This window comes from Lycium ferocissimum, chromosome 11, assembly GCF_029784015.1.
Source record: "Lycium ferocissimum isolate CSIRO_LF1 chromosome 11, AGI_CSIRO_Lferr_CH_V1, whole genome shotgun sequence".
NCBI lineage: Eukaryota > Viridiplantae > Streptophyta > Magnoliopsida > Solanales > Solanaceae > Lycium > Lycium ferocissimum.
The window spans coordinates 6930646-6952615 of NC_081352.1; the positions used below are offsets into that span (position 1 = coordinate 6930646).

The window sequence follows — 21970 nt, forward strand, 5'->3', positions numbered from 1 at the left end:
AAGAGAATCAAGGGAAGAAGAGGCTCTCTAGGGTTAATAAAAGTCAAGAATTCTATTGGTATTGAAGTTAGGGCTTCTCTCAAGTGAAGTATATTCATCCAAAGTCCATCCTTACATGATCAAAGGTGAGTTTTACATCTATCTCATGATTATTAAAGTACTGAGTGGTTGAAAGACTTGGATTAGAGGAGAAAGTAGAATATGAGCCCAAAATATGGAAGTAAGGGTATTTTGAGTAGAAATTTCATTTGAGTCATGATTCTTAGCCTGAGATGAGTATGATCTTGTTATGAATGATGCTAATGTCATTGAGGGAGCATTATGTGAAAAATGAATATGTTGTATTGTAGTCATGGTTGTGGATGATTTGAAAGAGAATTGTGAGGATTGAATAATGTTTAACTTGATGAAGTTTATTGATTATGATATTATGGGTGTTGCTATTGCTATTTGGGAGTTGTTTATTATGCGGAGAAAGTTGTCGAAACAAAAGAAATGCTGCCCAATTTTCGTTAGACCATAGTCGTTTTAGCCTAGACTTAAGCGTGTTTCTAATGATCTAACCTTAGTACAAATTTTCTTGGATATAGAGTTGTGAGCTTGGAGGGAGAGCGCTTAGTCATTAAGGAGACATAAAGGTATGTAAGGCTAGTCCCCTTCTTTCAAAGGCATGGTTCCTATGTTATGATTTCTTTTCTATATCTCCATGACCTTCTTATATCCTAAAAGATGGAAGTTAAAGATTCGTAAGAGCTTCTTATGTGATAGAGATGAGATATGTTCCATGATAATGTTGATGATAATGATGCTATGATGAGCTTGATAATCTTAACTTTATGACTTTATTGATGTTACTTCTTCTTTGTTATCTCACCTCATGATATCAGTTCCTTCAAGGTGAAACATAGTGATGAGGAGTATTCCATAATGTAATCGGAGGTTTCCGACCTTACGTCACTCCGATAGAGTTACGGCTTTCTCTTGAGCTCTCATGCATGCTTCATATTATGTATATGTATGATTACACCGTGCCTATTTGTCTGGGCAGCCACCACTACGATAGGCATAGTGGGCAGCTATGATGATGATTACACCGTGCCTATATGGCCGGGCAAACACCACTAGTGGGCGGCATGAATGTTTACTCCGGACGTAGAAGGCCCGGACGCGGGCTAATGATGATCACACCGTACCTATATGGTCGGGCAGTTTATATATGCATACATGATATGATATTGTTTATTATGAAAGTTAGCATGCATGATTCCACCTTAAGAGGCAATCAGTTATAGGTTATCTCTTTATCCCATGTTCTCTTACTTCTTTATTATGTTGATATACATGCCTTGCATACTCAGTACATTGCTCGTACCGATTTGCTTTTCTTTTATGGACTCTGTGTTCATGCCTACAGGTAGACGGGGAAATGGTGCAGACGCTTAGGAGCTTACTCAACAGATCTACAGGAGCACCCCACTACTCCGGAGGTGCAGCCTATTGATATATTCTTTTGTGTATATATTGGGGCATGGCGGGGTCCTGTCCTGTCCTTGTGATTTTAGTATTCCAGTTAAAGGCTCGTAGATACTTATGTGTGGGCAGTACATGTTATGAGACTTCTTCAGTGTATATCCTGTACATCATTTTTGTAGCCTTATGGGCCTATGTATGCACACATGTTTCGGGAGACATTCGGAGATCGTTTTATGATAAGTTTATGTTGAAAACGATATATGCCCAGGTTGAGTATGATAGTTAGCATGATAAGTGGTGCTCGGTAGTCAGCTCCGGGTACCCGTCATGGCCCCTAGTTGGGTCGTGACACATTTGTTATACAATATTCTGCATTCGCTGCATACAAACAATGTATTAACTTTATATAAAAGTATATAAGCGGTGTTTATACACACTTTAACACTTTATGCAATACTATACAAATTTATACAAAAACTGAGTTTTGTCTCCTACAAACTTCAACCCATGAAACTCCATCCAAAAATGGTCAAATGATGTATCATCATCGAATAGCTTCAAATTTTAATCACAACTTCAAAATGACATCCCCAATGAACCCAATCATCAATTTATCAAAAACTCTTAAATATCACTACGCTCATTTATGAGTTTTCAAGCTTTTAAAAACCCCAACAATGGCGCCTAGTTTTTCTCTTTAAATACCCAATAATAACTAGATTTCTCATGATAAACATAAATGTCACTCAATCAATCAATTTCTAAGCATCAAAAAGTGAAAATCATAATCACAAAGTTAAGGAATTATTGTCTTTTTCCTATGTATTTTAAAATATATACAAAATGAACTTAATAAGATAAGATCGTATAAGCACATTTTAATGTTAAACTTGAACCAAGTATAAGCACATTTTAATATTAATATGTATACCCCTTTCTAGACACGTATCTATTGTTCGGGTTGCGAATGCGCATCGGTTAATTAAATCCCTTAAAATTTTAGAAGTTGCTCATGAGTATTTAAAAATAAATGTAGAAACAGTTAACATACACCCATCTAACACGAACTTTAAATAAGTAAAAATTACAGTTTGCCAAAGATATACTAAGATCGAGCTGGACCAAGAATCGAATATGCAAATGAGATATCATGATAATTAAATAGCCAATATGCAATTGCAAATGATATATACTACCAGAGAATTACTAATTTATGACGGAATTTGACTTGTAGGTAATGTTCTCTTTGGATTTTCCATTGTAAATCTCTTACCGACGAGTCAAATTTTGATGTACGTCTGTAAAAAATTAGTAATTTCTGAAAATTCACCTGCATTCTTATTTCAACACACCAAATAATACGTAAATTTGCGCATAACTTGTACGATGTTATTAGAACAATAGATATGTAATGACCAAACACTAAACCACCACTAATTTTTACTGCTCCATTATGCAGCATAGGTATAGGGATAAGTTTACCCCTGATTGGCCATTTTGGATTACTATATATATAGTAATATGCTCCTTTGGGTAGGGAGGAAGTATACATACCTAGAATAAATTAAAATATGAAACCAAAAAAGAAATAAAAAACACAGAGACATGGTTGAGTAACGTGTCTGGGACCGAATGAAGGATAGATACTTCCACCCAAAAGCATTGAGTTGCATATTCTCTCTGTATATATGTATGTGGGAAGAAACAAATTTCATAGAGCTAAAGCTCAAAGCAAAAGTTAATTGCCTTAAAACCCCTCTCTCAACTTTACATATTCCGTCTCCTTCCCTACTATAGAAACATTTTAAACACTAGTAGAACAGATTAATTTTTCTGTTTTCTCCCTCTTATTAACCAGCTTTTATTTGTCTCTCTAGTTCATCAATGGAGGGTGAACGAGGGAACTCTAGCAAAAATATAAAACCAAATGAATTGGTGTTCGAACAAGATCCAAAGTCCGGCTTGTCCTTTTGCTACCTATTGATGTTTTTCCAAGAGTATTACCCACCCGGTTTCCTAAAAAAGGTATTCGACTTGTTTATTATTGAGAATATAATTAAATGAATAAAGTGTGTTATCTTTGATTTAAACTTTTAGATAAGACGGTGTATATATAAGCGCATTAATCTCCAGGCATGCATGTGAAGTTGTTTCTCTCTCTGTTTTTACGTTAAAATAGTATTTTCTTTTTCTCGTTTTGGTAGGGCCTCGTACTAGCTGAGAGTATGAGTTGATGTCTTTTTATATGGTGTACGTTGAGCAACTCTTACCTCGTGAATTTGCCTCTCCAAAAAAGTTAGACTCAAGGTCCTACTTCTAAACATGACATGAAGAACTTCAACAATCTATATTATTCTTGCTTTACTCTTGATTTACTCGATGTTGGGTCTTAAGTCATATCGTACGCGCTCGCCAAATGTCCAATATGGCATGCAGATGATGTTAGTGTCCCCCATTAGATGAGAATATGAGGTATTGTCTCTGATATTGGATAAGTCTTGTCATCACCCAACTTTTAAGATTCATATAGGCACAAGTTCCATTTAGTTAATAGCTTGGTGGACAAAAAGAACTCAACGCCTCTTCTTTTGATGTGTTAGTCCGTCCCAATTTAAGCGTCTCGCATTCGTTTTTGCTCTGTTAAAAAAAAGTGTTTCTTTCTATACTTAGTTAGTTGACAATTTAAATAACATACATGGCAAGTTTAAAACAACAAAATTTAAAGGACATTTTAGTACATTACACACACCTTTAATTTAGAATCACAAGATTGAAAAGTCTCTCTATATTTTTTAAACTCTATGTCCAGTCAAATAAAGACACTAAAATTTGGACGGAAAAAGTAATATAATCCGTCCAAAGCAGAAAAATCTGATTATTGATCATGAGAACTAAATGAACAATATTTGCAGGTGATAGCAGAGATAATTGCAACGTTCCTATTAGTGTTTGTGACACGTGGTGCAGCAGCAATTAGTGCTAGCGATGAACACAAAGTGTCGAGACTTGGAGCGTCCGTAGCAGGTGGACTAATAGTGACAGTGATGATATATGCAGTTGGACATATCTCTGGTGCACATATGAATCCTGCTGTTACCTTTGCTTTTGCCGCCGTTAGACATTTTCCTTGGAGACAGGTCGGCTCTAATTATTCCTTCCTATAGCTAATTGCTTACTTAATGTTTTCCAATTATTTTCCTTCTATTACAATAAGTTGTCTCCGTGTAATCTAAAAGTCACGGTTTTGAGCCGTGAAAGCAGCCTTTAATGCAAGCATTATGGTATGCTATCTACATCGCACCTCTTAAGGTGCGGTCCTTCTCGGAACCTACGTAAATGCAGGATGACTCATGCACCGATATGTTCAAAACTGTCCGGAGCTAAAAAATGGATTATTTTTAAAAAGACAAAGAGTCCAAAATGGGCTGCTCTTTTTTTTTTTTTTATATACCACAATGGGTATTTCGTTGGTTATCCAACGAAATACCCAGCATTCTTGTTCATGGCGAATAATTTCAACCAATTTTTTTTTTTTTTTTTTTTTTTTTTTTTTTTTTTGTATTTCGTGATGCTATTCACGAAATAGCATTAAATTTTTTTTTTTAATTTGGTTCATCCAAAAAACGAAATTAAAAAAATAAAAAATTTTGTCCTATTTCGTTGGACATAAATTTTTTTTTATTTCTTTTATACAAAAATGAAATAGGAAAATATAATAATATTTTTTTTTTTTTGTATTTCGTGATACTACTAACGAAATAGCATTAAATTTTTTTTTTTTATTTGTCTCATACAAAAAAGGGTCGGAACAAAAATGACTCATATAAAAACCAAATGAACCAAAATACCCCAACAAAAAAAAAAGAGTTACAAAACTACCTTTAGTGCGGTAAAAGTCGCGCTAAATCGATTCACGGAGACGGAGCCGTTTTGCCCAACTTTGCGCTAAAGATTTTTTTTTTTTTTTGCATAGCGCAGTAAAATACTGCGCTATAGCTAGCATTGAAAAAAAAATTGGTAAACTTTTTTTTTTTTGTTTGAAAAAACTTAGTGTTTTTTCCATACTTTGACCAACGATTAGTCGGTGTCAAGACTCCGAAACGTCAATATTTTATATAGAACCTGATATTTTTTTCTGCGTACAGTAATGTAGGCCCAATACATCAAGGATACATAGACGTTCGGATAGTCATTTTAGGGGTTGAAAAGGTATATAGAAGTAAGTTTTGTTTGAACGTAAGGTTATTTTAGTCAACTTTATATGTCGAGAAAATTAGTTGACTTTATTTTCAAAAATTGAAACCGCAGAAGTGAAATTGACATTCACAGCTACATTACCCCAGGATTTTTACGTTGAAATCTATTGCGTATCATCATCTTATAAGTAAATAAAACTGAAAATTTCACGCCAATTTGGGGGAAAATTGAAATCGAATGGGATAAAAGGTGTTTTTTTTTAAAATCGGCTCGGCCAAACCGCCTTGCGGCTGTTTGACAGCATAGATCTCGAAAAAATACGCAAATTCAAAAAAAATAACGCGTAAATCGGACGTCCGAGCGCAAAGTTATGACCATCTAAAGTTTGACCACTTTACAACTAGTTTTCCACCTTATATTTTTTAGAATTAGAATTAGATTTATATTCAAAATAAAGTTATGTCTTGATTAAAAAATAACAAGCTTAAATCAAAACCTTAAAAAATAAAACACTTAAACCTTAAACAAAATTTACTTCGGCTACCTTTAGAATTTTCAACCCCTAAAACGACGATCCGAACGTTTACGTATCCTTGATGTATTGAGCCTACATTATAGTACGCGAGAAAAAAATATCGGAGTTCTATATAAAATGTTGACGTTTTAGAGTCTTGACACACGACTAATCGTCGGTCAAAGTATGGAAAAAACACTAAGTTTTTTCAAACAAAACTTACTTCGGAAAATATGTTTCGTTTATACAAAAATGAAATAGGAAAATATAATAATTTTTTTTTTCTGTATTTCGTGATACTACTAATGAAATAGCATTAAAAAAAAATTATTTTTTTATTTGGCTCATACAAAAAACGAAATTAAAAAAATTAAAATTTTTGTCCTATTTCGTTGGACTACCAACGAAATAGGATAAAAAATATATAAATTTTAATGTTATTTCGTTAGTAGTATCACGAAATACGATTTGCAAAAAAAATTATTATATTTTCTTATTTCATTTTTGTATAAACGAAATTAAAAAAAAATTATTTCGTTTATACAAAAAACGAAATAAAAAAATAAAAAAAATTGTCCTATTTCGTTGGACTACCAACGAAATAGGACAATTTTTTTTTTTAATTTCGTTTTTTGTATGAACCAAATAAAAAAAAAAAAAATTTAATGCTATTTCGTGAATAGCATCACGAAATAAAAAAAAAAAAAAAAATTTTTTGGTTGAAATTATTATTTATGAGCGATTAATCTTTGGGTATTTCGTTGGATAACCAACAAAATACCCATTGTGGTATAAAAAAAGACCTTAATTATTTTGGACTTCTTTCTTTGTAAAAATAACATTTGTTCACGGACTCCGTAGGGCTGCCCTTTAAGTCTGTCCTCAGCCTATTCCTCTGAAAACTAAACCAGAAAATAAATATTCCATCTGTTTCAAGAAAATAGTACTAGCACCTTTTTATATTTGATATGTTCAAAACTGTAACCCGTAGAAATCTAAACAAATTAAACAATAATAAATAACAGAGTATACTAGAGGAAAGGAAAAAATAAAAGGGAAGGAAATCATTAATATGGCCAAAGTGGCTTTGTTCAATTCATTACTCTTTTTCACTTCTCTTATTAGCAGGGAAAGATATATATATATATCATCTCCTTATAAGTTCATTGCACCCGTAATTATGTCTCTGGAACTTAATATTTGTTACATTTTAATAATCCTTCACATATTTAATTTTATATTATGTATACAATGGAGATTCAAATTAATTCCGTTATATCCATTCCACCCACAAACATTTGGGAGTAGCTAGCAACACTGGGCTATAGTTTGTCCAGCAGATGAGTGATGACCTGATACGCACCTGGTGATTTTGATAGGCACATGTCAATTATTGAAAGTCATAACTCTTTCTATGTGGAGGACCCCAATTTTCTTGATCTTTCTCATTCTCATTCCGTTAAGGCTTTTAGTGGGAAAAGTGTACTATGCTCTACAATTTCTCAGTCAACAATTATATCTCCCATGATGTCATAAATTCATTCTGGTTGTTGGTCCGTCTATTACATATTATATATCTATTTATATTTTACCATAGGAGTAGGAACCCTGAACTTTAAAATTATCAAAATACCCTTCTAAATAATTCAAATATTTTACTTATAAGAAAGGCTATTAAATATATAAAAGTACCATATTTATTTGAAAGGATGTAACCTTTCACATAATCGATTACATGTATTTTCGAGAAGAGGTTCCTTTTCTAAATTGAATAGATAAATGCCAAAACATCTGTAATTCAAAATCAAAAATTGTGAAGTTGAGAAGATATTCAAGCCAATTCCTACTCAAAAGCGGAAAGAAATAAAAGGAAACTTTTTTCTTTGTTGGTTTTCGAGTGTTATTGGGATTTAGATCCTTTCTAGGAAAGAATTAGACCTAGTAGTATAAATACATGCATATGCTAGCTAGGATTTATTAAGTAGAACATAACATAGAACCTAAGAGTATTCAATCTTGTAACTTACTTGCTCCCTTGATATTAATAAAAATGTCGGCTGTTCTTCGTGGACTAGGATCACATCGATCCGTACCACGTTAATTATTGTGTTTTTATCGTTTCCGCGCTAACAATTGGTATCAAGAGCCTACAGGTCGTGAGATCTAGGAGATGAGGAGACTATGGCATCTATGAAGTTTGAAGTAGTGAATTTTGATGGGCGAAGTAATAACTTCAACATCTGGAAGATCAAGATCATGGCGTTGCCCATAGTCTATGCTTTGGGCGACTCGTATCCCGAAAATACGAAAGAGACCGAGAAGCAGAAGATTGAGATGGATGCGTTTAGTGCAATTCAATTATCCTTATCAGACAGCGTGTTATGTGAAGTCGATCGAGGAAACATTTTTGTGAGTTTGTGGAAGAAACTTGAAGATCTTTACAAAAGGGAGAAGAAATCGGTAACAACTAGAATGTTGTTAATATATATTTACACACCTTCAAGATGAAGACAGGTACAACTTTATAGGATCATCTTGATGCTTTTAATAAATTAGTTATGGATCTTACTCATGCTGATATTAAAGTGGGAGATGAAGAACTAGCGTGAACTCTACTGTTTTCATTATCACCGCCGTACAAAGACGTAGTTAATTCAATGATGTACAGTAAGGAGGTGGTCATGTTACAGATGGTAAGACATGCATTGAATTCTGATGAATTAAGAAACCATATCAACAATCGTGAGAAAAAGGACCATAGTGAGGGTTTGACGGTTAGAGGTCTCTCGAGCCAAAGAGGGAGAGACAAATCAGTAGCTAGGTCAAAGTCTAGAAAAAAGGTGAGTAAGAAGGATGCTGAATGTTGGGGTTGTCATAAAGGGTCACTTTAAGAGGGATTTCCCAAATAAGAAGATTGATAAAACAACGACCGGTGCGTACGGTTCGGTAGCTCGAACATCAGGAGAATATTATGTGCAAGCGTCTACGTACCCCAAACATATGACATTCGGACACATAAGTGGATTTTAGATTCGGCTGTACCTTTCACGTGTGCTTCGAAAAGATTGGTTTACTAGCTACGGGCGGACAGTGGGGCCACTTATGGGTAACAATGCGGTATGTGAAATATAAGGCATTGGTTCAGCCCGTATACAGTGTCATGACGGCATCATAAGAACATTGTCTAATGTTCAACATGTTCCTGATATGAAAAAGAATCTGATCACTCTTGGTACTCTTGATAAGCTCGGATACAAACATGCAGGTGAAGGTGGAATACATAAGGTGACCAAGGATTCCGAGATAATCATGTACATATAAAGTTAAAAGGCGGGAGGGCGGTCTTTATGTATTTATGGGCAGCACCATCCTAGGTACTGCGAATGTTGCAACCTCACAGTTATTAGATAATGACAAGGCTAAGATGTGGCATATGAGATTAGGTCACATGAGCGAGAGAGGGCTGGAAATTTTGAGCAACCGAAGCCTTTTCAACGCTAAGAAGATTAGTACACTTGATTTTTGTGAGCATTGTGTCTTTAGAAAGCAGAAGCAGGTCAGCTTTAGCATGGGCAAGCACAAAACCGAAGGGGTACTTAACTACATTCATTCAGATTTATGGGGTCCATCTCAGGTTCCATCCAAGGGTGGAAAGAGGTATCTTCTTACTTTCATTGATGATTTTTCATGCAAGGTTTGGGTATACTTCTTAAAGGCTAAAAGTGATGTCTTTGAGAATTTCAAAAACTGGAAGACATTAATTGAAAATCAGTGTGGCAGAAAGATTAAGTGTCTTCGAACAATTGCAATGAAGAGTTTGACAATTTCTGCAAGATTCACGTGTATTGAGACATAGAACTATTAGGCATCCACCACAATAGAATGGAGTAGCTGAAAGGATGAACCGCACTCTTTTTGAGAAAGCACGATGTATGCTCTCTAATGCCAAGGTGCCTAAGGAGTTTTGGGCGAAAACAGTAAATACTGCTTGTTATGTTGTTAATCGTTCTCCAGCGTCGGTGATTGACTTAAGAACTCCAAATGAGGTATGGTCAGGTAAACCGTCTGATTACTTGTATTTAAGAATATTTGGATGCCCCGCATATTATCATGCAAGTGATGAAAAACTAGAACATAGAGCTCGAAAAGGTTTACTTATGGGATATGTTGAAGGGGTAAAAGGATATTGAATATGGAGTTTAGATCCTCCTAAGTTTGTAATCAGTAGAGATGTTACTTTTGATGAGGCCTCTATGCTTGCTCCTGGAAAGATTTCTATTAAGTTTACAGGACAGAAAGTTCTTATAACGAAACGATGGAGGAAAATGTGAAACTCGCAAGCGGGAGGATCAAGTGACTCAGGTGGAGTCAGATAATGAAAAAGCTCACACATTAGTACCTGAAGGTGAACCATATAGTGTAGCTACTGGAAGGGACAAACGAACTCCGAATCCTAATCCAAAATATTATCAGCCTTCGCAAGCTAATCTTGTGGCCTATGCATTAGCTACTGTCGAGGAGGAAATAGAGGATCTGGAAGCTTCAAGCTATACAGAAGCTACTATGTGTGGTGAAGCTGATCAATGGCATTTAGCCATGACCGAAGAGATGGAGTCTCCACACAAGAACCAGACATAGGATTTGGTGAGTCAAGGATGGCATTCCGGGTGTAGAGGATGCTAGATACAAAGCGAGATTGGTTGCTAAGGGCTTTTGTCAGAAGGAGGGAATCGACTACAATGAGATTTTCTCACCAGTCGTGAAGCATAGCTCAATTAGTTTGTTACTAGCTTTGGTTGCCCATTATGACTTGAAGCTTCATCAGTTTGATGTCAAGATTGCATTCTTACATGGTGAACTTGAAGAGGTGATCTTCATGAATCATCCCGAGGTTTTCTTTTTGAAGGAAAAGAAAATCAGGTTTGTCAATTGAAGAAATCTTTGTATGGTTTGAAACAGTCACCACGGCAGTGGTACAAGAGATTTGATGCGTTCTTGATTACTAAAGGTTTCTTGAGAAGTGCATTTGATAGCTGTGTGTATCACATGACGGTATCTGGTTATTCAAATATTTATTTACTGTTATATATTGATGATATGCTTATTGCTGCTAATAGTATGATAGAGATAAATGATGTGAAGAAACTGCGAAGTAAGGAGTTTGACATGAAATATTTAGGTGAAGCTAAGAAAATCCTTGGAATGGAGATTCACAGGAAGAACGGTGAGGTACATCTTTCACAGAAGAAGTATATTGAGAAGGTACTTTAGAGGTTTGGCATGGATAAATGTAAACCCATCACTTTACTATTAGCACAACATTTCAGAATTTCTTCTTTGATGGCACCGCAATCAAAGAAAGAGGTGGAGTACAGGTCAAAAGTTTCTTATTCTAGTGCAATTGGTAGCATTATGTATGCTATGGTTTGCACTCGGCCTGAGAGTGTGGTAAGTCGATTTATGTCGAATCTAGGTAAGACGCATTGGGAAGCAATTAAGTAGATATTGAGATATCTTAAAGGTTCTTCGAATGTTGGTCTAACTTTTTGTAGGATGAGAAATGAAGGCTTCTCGACCCTTGGTTATGCGGATTCTGATTTTATAGGTGATCTTGATAGAAGGAGATCAACAACTGGCTATATCTTTACTCTTGCAGGTAGTGCCATAAGTTGGAATGCAACTCTCCAGTCTATAGTTGCTTTGTCCAGTTGACGGATCTCCGAATATATAGCACTCGAGAAGCGATGAAAGGAGGTTGTATGGTTAAAAGGTTTTGTGTCAGAATTGAGTAGGGTTCAACATGAACCAACTCTAAAATATGATAGCCAGAGTGCTATTCACTTGATAAAAAATCAGTGATTTCATGATCGCACTAAACACATTGATATCAGATTCCATTTTATTCGTGATGTTGTTGAACAAGGCACAATTAAGGTCTTGAAGGTTGACACAAAGGACAACGCAGCGGATATGTTGACCAAGGTGGTTCTTCTTGTCAAGTTCAGTCATTGTATGAATTTGGCAGGAGTTCGCATCAACTGATGCGTTAGGATGGAGAACGGCAGGGCAAGATAGAGTTACTAGTATGTACCAAGGTTTCAGTTAGTATCTCTTGTTTCCTACACGGAGTTAGCTCACGTAGGCTTAGAGACATTGGACTGAATGACGTTCATATGGAAGCTCCAAATTCATCTCAAGGTAGAGATTGTGAAGTTGAGAAGATATTCAAGCCAATTCCTACTCAAAAGCGGAAAGAAATAAAAGGAATTTTTTTTTCTTTGTTGGTTTTCGAGTGTTATTGGGATTTAGATCCTTTCTAGGAAAGAATTAGACCTAGTAGTATAAATACATGCATCTGCTAGCTAGGATTTATTAAGTAGAACATAACATAGAGCCAAGAAGTATTCAATCTTAATCTTACTTTCTCCCTTGATATTAATAAAAATGTCGAGAACATTGTTCTTCGTGGACTAGGATCACATCGATCCGTACCACGTTAATTATTGTGTTTTTATCGTTTCCGCGCTAACAACAATGAAAAGGAATAGTGATGTGAATCGTAATGAAGTTTCAGAAATCATTGATGGTAATCAAGAAAGAAAAGAACAATAAACAATTGAATCTTAATGAAGAAACTTAATTAACATTCTATTTATGCTTTTCATAACTTAATATATAAAATTTGTAATTATTAACAAGTGGTACTAATGACCAGAAGAAAACAAAGGACGCATTTTTCTGGGGTTACTAACTTTTAATTTGTAGCTTTCGCAACAAAATGTACTTACTCCTACTATTTTAGCATAAATATGGGCAACCAAACATTTACCAATAAAGTAATACGGTATTTTTTGCTTTTATTCGTCCACTTGGAGTTGGCGTCCTTATCTTCAATTCATTTTCAACCAAATATTATACATTTGATTCAAGAGATATTTTTCTTGTGATGTTTTTATATACTAGCAACTTGCCATTGGATAGAGGACATGAAAGAGACAATATTAAAGATAAAACTCAGACACAATTTTGACTTCTATGTATATTGTTTAGCTTTGAAGAACTTGTTAAATGTAAGGGTTTACAGTAATATAAAAAAATTAATACTGCGGAGAATAACCAAAATTAATAAAAAATAGTAAACACTGTATAAATGCAGGGGTCACGGGAGAAAATCGATAATATGGCCTCTTTTGTAGAAATCTGACTAGCCAAAGCATATATGCTGGTTGATCCTTGTGGTCCGACCCTTCTTTGGACCCCGCGCATAGCGTGAGCTTAGTGCACCGGACTAACTATTTTTTTTAAGTAAACACGGTATAAATGGGTTTCAATGATGATTCAAAAATTCGTCTTGCTTGTGAATAGAACACAAGGAAAATATTGTCATTCAAAATTTCAACCTGAATTTGACCCGCCCCTTCCTGTCCCATTTAGAATTTTAATTGTAGTTCACCCGCTCCGCCCTGCCCAGCCACATTATGCTTTTGCCCTGCCCTGGTATGCTTTTGCCCTGCCCTGGTCTGGCCGCCCCATTGCCATCCCTAGTGTGTAATGTTGCAAAATAATTAAGTAACGTTGCAGTGCTTCACACTTTCCTGTGGCCTATTCCACCTATATTTTACGCATCAAATGGATAACAACTTATCACACAACACTTTCATGAATTGTATACTCCATATGTTCTTTGATCGTGTATTTTCTTTGGAAGTAGCACCACGGCGTAATTTGAAACGGACAAAAACAAAACTGTAAATGTGCCAAACTGGTTCCTCTTTCCTAGTAAGTCTATTTTGTGATAAGGTAATCAAAAGATTAAAATAGTCGGGACAAAAAGGAAAAAAAAAGACTGATATATAACCGTCATTGGTCAACGGTTGTTCAATTATTAGACATTTAAAAACCTAAGCTACCTTATATTATGCAAAGTGATAAACATAAATCATGGCACAGGCATCCTAGGTTAATGTAAACATATACACTCTCTGTCCCAATTTATACGACATTATTCGAATTTTGAGACTTAAGCAAATTACTTTTTAATTGTAATTTTTTTTTAATGTCTTTTAAGTACTTTGAATTATAGATTATTGTAACTTATATTGCTTTTATGTAGTTTTCATATATGTAAATTTTATTTTAAAGTTATATGATGTCCAAATCTACGGTCAACATTGAAAAGTCTAAATTTCAAAAAGCAAAAAATGTCGCATAAATTAGAACGTGGAAATTAAAGTAACACTTATTCAAAATCTGTGCTGGTCATGTTGTAATCTTTTTATCCATTTCTCCCTTCCATAAAAATAAATTGTGGCCTTTTTCCTTTTAGCGGTCACATCGAAAATATTCGAAGGCCTCTTTTTCATTGCTTTTGGAAACCAAACAACATAATTTCCCACCAAAAGTTTTACCACTACTTATTAAGGGATGGGGATATAAATTATAATGACATGCCATGTGGCCAAATATAAATAATTCTCTACCACCATCACCATAGGGGTCGCATTCACAAGTCCACTATACATGTTCCTGATTAACTCTCTATCATCTCTGGTTTAGCGCTCCAAAGGCTGATATTGGATCAAGAAAGGACCCATGAATTGATTTCATTTGCTTCTTTCATCTAACTTATAATAAACTCGAAAGCCAATCCATCTTGAGCAAACAATTGTATAACCATTCATAGCATTAATGTACTCATGTGGCAATTCTCTGAAATTTACGTTTCAATTCTCTTTAGTTTTCTTTCTTAGCATAGTCCTACAACATTCTCATTACCAACAAATTATGAAAAGGTAAAATTGTTCGTGTTATTAATATGTTGATATAATCCGGTTAACGCGAAAAAATAAGTTTTAAAAAATGGTTTAACATATTTACACTGACGTTGTAAATGTTGTTTTCAGTATCAGTTTATTTTAACTTCTTCTACTAGGCAATTGATTACTTGTCTTATTTTTACTTTACATGGATAGTTATCTTTACATATTGTTATGATTTAGGTGACCTTATAATATATAGCAATTATTTTTCAGCGTGAATGCATAGAAGTTAAACTCTAAATAATACTCAAAAAAGAACAGTAAGATTAGTGCAAATTTCAAAAGAAAAATACTTACTTTGGTGTTACACCAAAACAAACAATTTCACCTAAGGAATTATAAATTAAATTGACTACACATATAGCTTAATCATGATTAAGCAAGACAAATGTATTGTATTCATTGATCAAAGGAAAATATCAAGTATGGGTCTACACGGGAAACTTAGCAATATGTAGAGTTCGGCCAAACTTATTTATCAATATAATACAAAATCTATACACTGACTATGTATATTATATGTATAGATATGTATATTTTTATGTATATTATATGTATAATATATGTACCACATGTATAATGTACAAACCCTATATATTTGGTCATATTTTGTAAACTAGATCACCCAAAGTCCCAAAGCCATTGAACTGTATTTTTCCCAAAAATTTTCTCGTTAGAAAAGGCTGAAAGATCTAATTTGGTTATTTTGTGAAGGTACCATTATATGCAGCAACACAAATTACAGGAGCAACCTCAGCTGCATTCACACTGCGAATATTGCTTCATCCAATAAAACATGTGGGAACTACAACTCCCTGAGGCTCAGACATTCAAGCTTTAATCATGGAAATTGTAGTCACCTTCTGATGATGTTCATCACCTCTGCAGTTGCCACTGATACCAAAGCTGTAAGGATCCCAAAAATCACGTTCTTTGTGTTTGTTATAACGTAATTTATTTTCCTAGAAAGTATTTTTCATGATAATATTAATCATTTTTAAGTGTCTGGTTTTCGAAAAACATTTTTTATTAAAAGGGAGAAAAAATCTCCTTCACTTTATATATATATATATATATATATATTATATGTCGAAGTCATTTTCTTATTGGATTGTATTAACTTTAACTTCTTAGACACTACTCCCTCCGGGCCATAATAAATGTCTTTTTAGCCTTTAATTCACAAACCTCTTACCAAAATATTAGGTATTTTAACTAATTTATTCTTCGTAAAATGTTACTCCCTCCATTGACATTTTCAACATCCCACATGGAAAATTTATAACCACAAGATTCAAAGGATATTTTAGTACAGTATACACGTCTTTCATTTAGGATCACAAGATTCATAAATCTCTCTTTATTTTTAATCTCGTGCCTAGTCAAACTAAGACACTTAAATTGGGACAGAGATAGTACCTATTTAATATAATATAAGTTTCTTGATTACATAAAGCTCACTCATCTAAATAGGGTAAATTTGAAAGAAAATAATTATTACGTTCTTGATTATGTAAATGAACATCTATTTTGGACCAAAAGAAAAAGCCCAAAGGACACATTATAACTATATATAAGTGAGGATAATGAGGTTTTGTAGTCCTCACATTCTCACAACTCCAATAAGATGGTTACATGTGGCTTTTTCAATTGACTTTTCCTTGTATATCTTTATTTTTCATTTTTTGCTCTCCTTCAATTTTTTAATGCTACTCCACATGAATTTTTATAATTGGTTTGTTGCAACCCTTTTTTAAGAATCTCTTCTTGCTACTTATTGAGTTATTCCTCTGGTCCATATTATATGGTTGTTTTAATTTTTATATTTAGTTTCATATACTGTTGTTATATATAATCAATATTTAGATAAGTGAATTTTTATATAACCAAAAAACCATGTTACGTTGATATTCCCTCCGTCCATTTTTACTTGTCCATGTTTGAATAGACACACCCCTTAAGGAGCAATAAATATAATGACAATTTAACCATATTACCTCTAATTATTATAAAATATCTAAATAGTTGTAATCAATCAAACATACTTTGTGATCCTCACAACTCTAATAAGATGCTTACATGTGACTTCTCCAATTGACTTTTCCTTGCATGTTTTCATTTTTAATTTTTGCTCTCCTTCCTTTTTTTTTTTAACACCACTCCACATGGATTTTTATAATTGGTTTGGTGCACAACTTTTTTAAGAATCTCTTCTTTCCACTTATTGAGATATTCCTCCAGTTCTTTTTTACGAATTTAGGTTATTTATTGAATTTCATCTAAAACTAAGGTTAAAGATCACATTTGACACATAAAATAATGAGTGAAATCAAAAGAAATCTATTTCTATCTATAAATAAAAATCACATGCTCACAAATTCATAAAAATACGAAAATATTTTTCTAATTTATGATCTTCCCCGAGTTGTAATTATCATATTTTATCATGTTAGTTTATAGAATATCGAATCACTTACGTCCTTTTGGTATTTGCTAAATTTCCTACCAAACTTACTTCCTCATAAATATTTAAAAAAAAAAACAATTATTCAATTATATTACGAATAAAATTTAATAAATATGAAAACTTATCAATAAGATATTGTTAACATGCAAATACACTAAATTAATTATATATGTAATAACCACTAAAGGATGTGATGTAACGGATGGGGCTGCTCCTACCTTAACTAAAGATCTCGGGTTCGAGCCTTGGGTATGAAAAAGTCATTGGTAGGAAGCGCTTCCTTCCAAGTGGGGCCCTACGCGATGCGAATCTGGATATAGTCTGGCTCTATTGTGGGTACCGGACCAGATTTTATTTGGGTTAAAAATAAAATAAATAAATAAATTATGTTATAGAAATATGTGAGACAAATTATACTTATTTGATAAAAATTACGTTATATTTTTATATTTTGAGTTTGGGCCCGGGCTTAGTACGGGCCTTCAGCAACTAGCTATTATAACTATATATAAGAGGGAATAATGAAAATTTGTAGTCCTCACATACTCTATGATCCAATGAGATTGTGACACGTGGCTATGACTTTTTCCCTACATTTTTTACCTCATTAATTTTCCTATGACTATTCCACTAGGCCTTTGTTATTTGAGTATATTGACACTATATATAGCATTTTTTTTGTGGATTTCTTCTTATCCCTTACTCCCTCCTCCGGATCAAAAAAAGAGTCCACTTAGCTATTTGCACATCCTTTAAAAAACTACTCACTCCAAGAAAAAAAATGTGTAAATTGACTAAACTATCCTTCGTTAAATCGGCATTGAAATTTGATCACATAACACTTAATAGGGGCAAATCTGGAAAGAAAAGGTTAATTGTTTCTTGACTTAATAAGTGGACACTATTTTTGACCAAAAAAAAAAGGCTAAGTGGATACTTTTTTTTGATCCGGAGGGAGTATTCGATTACTCTTTCCGTTTTTTTGTTTTTTTTTTACTTATTTCTTATACTAAAAATGATTTTTTTTTACTTATTTATTTTAGTAAATCACGAAAGATCTATTAATTTCTTTCTATAGTACTTTTATAATTAAGTAACTACATAAAGTATTAGTAGTCATGGGCCTTTATTATTTGACTATATTGACACTATATATTGTAATTTTTCGTGGATTTTCTTGTCGATCCCTTATTAGATTACTCTTTCCATTTCTTTTTACATTTTTCTTATACTAAAAATGAATTTTTCTTTTTTACTTATTTATTTTAGTAAATCACGAAAGATTTATTAATTTCTTCTTATATTACTCTTATCATTAAGTAACTACATAAAGTATTAGTAGTCAAACTTAAATTTTCAAAGCATAATAAATAAGGGTAATTTAGTATATTTTACTCCTAATAAATAATTTGTTAAGGGAAGTGCAAAGTCAACAAGAGACAGGTAAAAAAGGAATTGAGAATGTACCTTTTACTCCATCTGTTTAATTTTACTTGGCTCTTATATAAAAAGTAGATTTTCCTTTTTACTTGTCCATTTTAGCAAATCAAGACAAATTCATTGTTTTGTTTGAATATTACCCTTATCATAAGTAACTATGTAGAGTAATAGTAATTGAACTTCTATTTTCAAAGCATAATTAATAAGGATAATTTAATAAAATAAACCCCAATAAATAGCTTCTTAAGGGAAGTGTCATGTCAACAAGGGCGAAGTAAATAAAACCAAGGGAGTACATTATTTGTTATTATACATTTTGATAAAATTATGCAACTTTGGAATCAGAGTTTCATTCACAATCATATGTTATTAGATCTTACTAATTAGTATGTCATATTTCTCTCTTTGGGCTTGTTCGGTATGAAGAAAAATATTTTTCACAAATAATTATTATTTTAAAAATATTTTCGAGGAAAATAAGTATGTTTTTAGCTATTTTATTTTATTTGATACGTAAGAAAAAAATATTATTCTAAAATCATTTGTATATAATTTAGACAAGTACTATGGAAGGTGAGTGTGAGAGTGGTGGGGTGGTGAGTGGTGGGGATGGGAGCTGTGGGTGGGGATGAAGATGAGGTGTATCGGAGGGCTGGAAGGAGATAATGAATGTGGAATGCCACTTGTGGAACTTGAATTTCTTACTTTCACTAGAGAATCATTTTTCTTATTTTAAGGAATTTATTTTTCTAAAGAAAATGTTTAACTTGACCAACCAAACATAAGAAAATTGAAAAATATTTTTCAAAAGATGGTTTCCTCCATATCGAACACACCCTTTATTCGTTTTAAACCTCCAAAGTTGTGCTTCTTATGAATATTGAATCTTGTGTTTCTTTGTATTCTCTAATTCTCCTTCCAAAACTTCCTTCCTCGATCATAAATGAAATTTATTCAATTATATGATTAAGAAATAATTATGAAGACTTACCAACAAAACATGATTAACACTTCACTAGATTAACTTAATTATGCAATACAAAGATGTGACATAAGTCATATTTTCTAAATTAAATTTTAATATTTTTGTATCATGAATAAGCCCGGGCCTCATGCAACTAGTATTATATATAGATCGGAGGGAGTACTATAGTTTATAGTATCCAAAAGTTTTATCAAAATAATTTTTAAGTGAATCTTTAAAATATAATTTTTTGAGAAATATATATCCTACACTAACCAATCAATTACTAAAAACATTTTTCAGAAAAATATATTTCATAGAAATTGATTTCGTTCTCGCTAAACACATTTGAATATTTTCTCTTTCTCTCTTTTTAATTAAAGAAAGTTAGTTGAATCATGATTTCTGATGAAAATATTCTTTTTGTTGAACCTGTGTGTTTAATAGATAGGTGAGCTGGCAGGCATCGCAGTTGGTTCGGCCGTATGCATTACTTCTATCTTGGCAGGGTAAGTGGGTATATACATTCTTGTCTCAAGTCCTGGAAATAAAAATACGTGCACCAAACAAATGATACATAATTTTGAAAAATAAATATATGACACATTGCATATCCTTTATAATGTAATTTAACTTGTATTAATAGGTTATAAATTAAACATTTTTGCGAATATTAGCAATTAATATTTACTATAGAAATTAATATTTAGAAACAAATTTAACTTTAAAATTTTTATCTTATCTTTTATGAGAATATATATAAGAAACAAAAGTGCCAATGATTTATTTTAGACCATAATTTCGAAAAACAATAATCTTAAATTTCATGTTTGATCAAATAAGCCCATGTAAAATGGGACTAAGGGAGTATGAGAAATCACTTTTGATTACATAGCAAGATTTTTATTTTATCCTTTAAGAGATAATATATAAAAAAAAAAAGCCTAGATTTATTTTAGACCATAATTTTAAAAAAAAAATCTTAAATTTCATGTCAGATCAAACAAGCGCACGTAAAATGGGAGAAGAGCTTATGAGAAATCACTTTCGATTGCATAGCAACATTTGCAAGGGGAAAAGGAAATGAGTATCAAACTACAGCCCATAAAAGGAAAGTTAACTATGACACGTTAAGGAAATAGACCCTAATAACAACCGATCTTTTAGTTTAGCTTTTAAATTTAGATTAACAATAAATATCTTATATGTGTCGATTAAACAAGCGCACGTAAAATGGGAGAAGTGAATAAATTACTTTTTTCATTTGCAAGGGGAAAAGGAAATGAGTATCAAACTGCATAAAAGGCAAGTTAATATGTCCTAGTGTACCTTGTTTTCTTTAAATTAATTAACAATAAATATAATGTTAGATTTAATTTGTTGTAGGCCATTATCAGGAGGATCAATTGAACTATGATGTTAGTTTAATTTGTTGTAGACCGGGAGGAAGAATGGCTAGCAATGAATACAGAGCAATATGGGTGTATATCATTGGACCAGTTTGTGGAACATTACTTGGGGCATGGTCCTATAATTTCATTAGGGTCACTGATAAACCATTACAAGCAATAGCACCAGGACAGTCATTATCATTTAAACTTAGAAGAATGAAGAGCAATAATGACGAAGAACAAGGTGTAAACAAAGTCCCTCCAAATGACTTCTAATACTTTGGTTGGCATGTTAGCTACCAATCATCATTCACTTTCTTCTGCTTTATTGAAGTTCTTGTAATCCAATTTCACCCTTTTTTTTTATCCTTTTTTTTTTTGTTGTTGTAATTTATGTATTATCTGCAGTTTTAATGTACAGTATGTAAAGAATGGATCTTGAGACTAAATCAACTCCAAAAGGGGAGGATTGTCCAAGACCATATAAGGAGTCCATGTTCCCATTATCCCACCGATGTGGAACACCAACATCCCCACCCCCACCCCTCGAGCCCATGATTGATCATTGGAGCATGGACAATATAAGACAGGGGACCCAACAACGGAAATAATGAATTAGGATGAGCCTCACTCTGATACCATATAAAGAATGGATCTTGAGCCTAACTCAACCCCAAAAGCTAGCTCATTATGGGAGGATTGCCC

General features: G+C 33.1%; 1 pseudogene; it reads left to right on the top strand.

Annotated features, from left to right (window-relative positions):
• Positions 1-3130: 3130 nt before the first annotated feature.
• LOC132037712 (aquaporin NIP2-1-like) lies at positions 3131-21685 on the top strand (annotated as a pseudogene).
• The last annotated feature ends 285 nt before the right edge of the window (positions 21686-21970 follow it).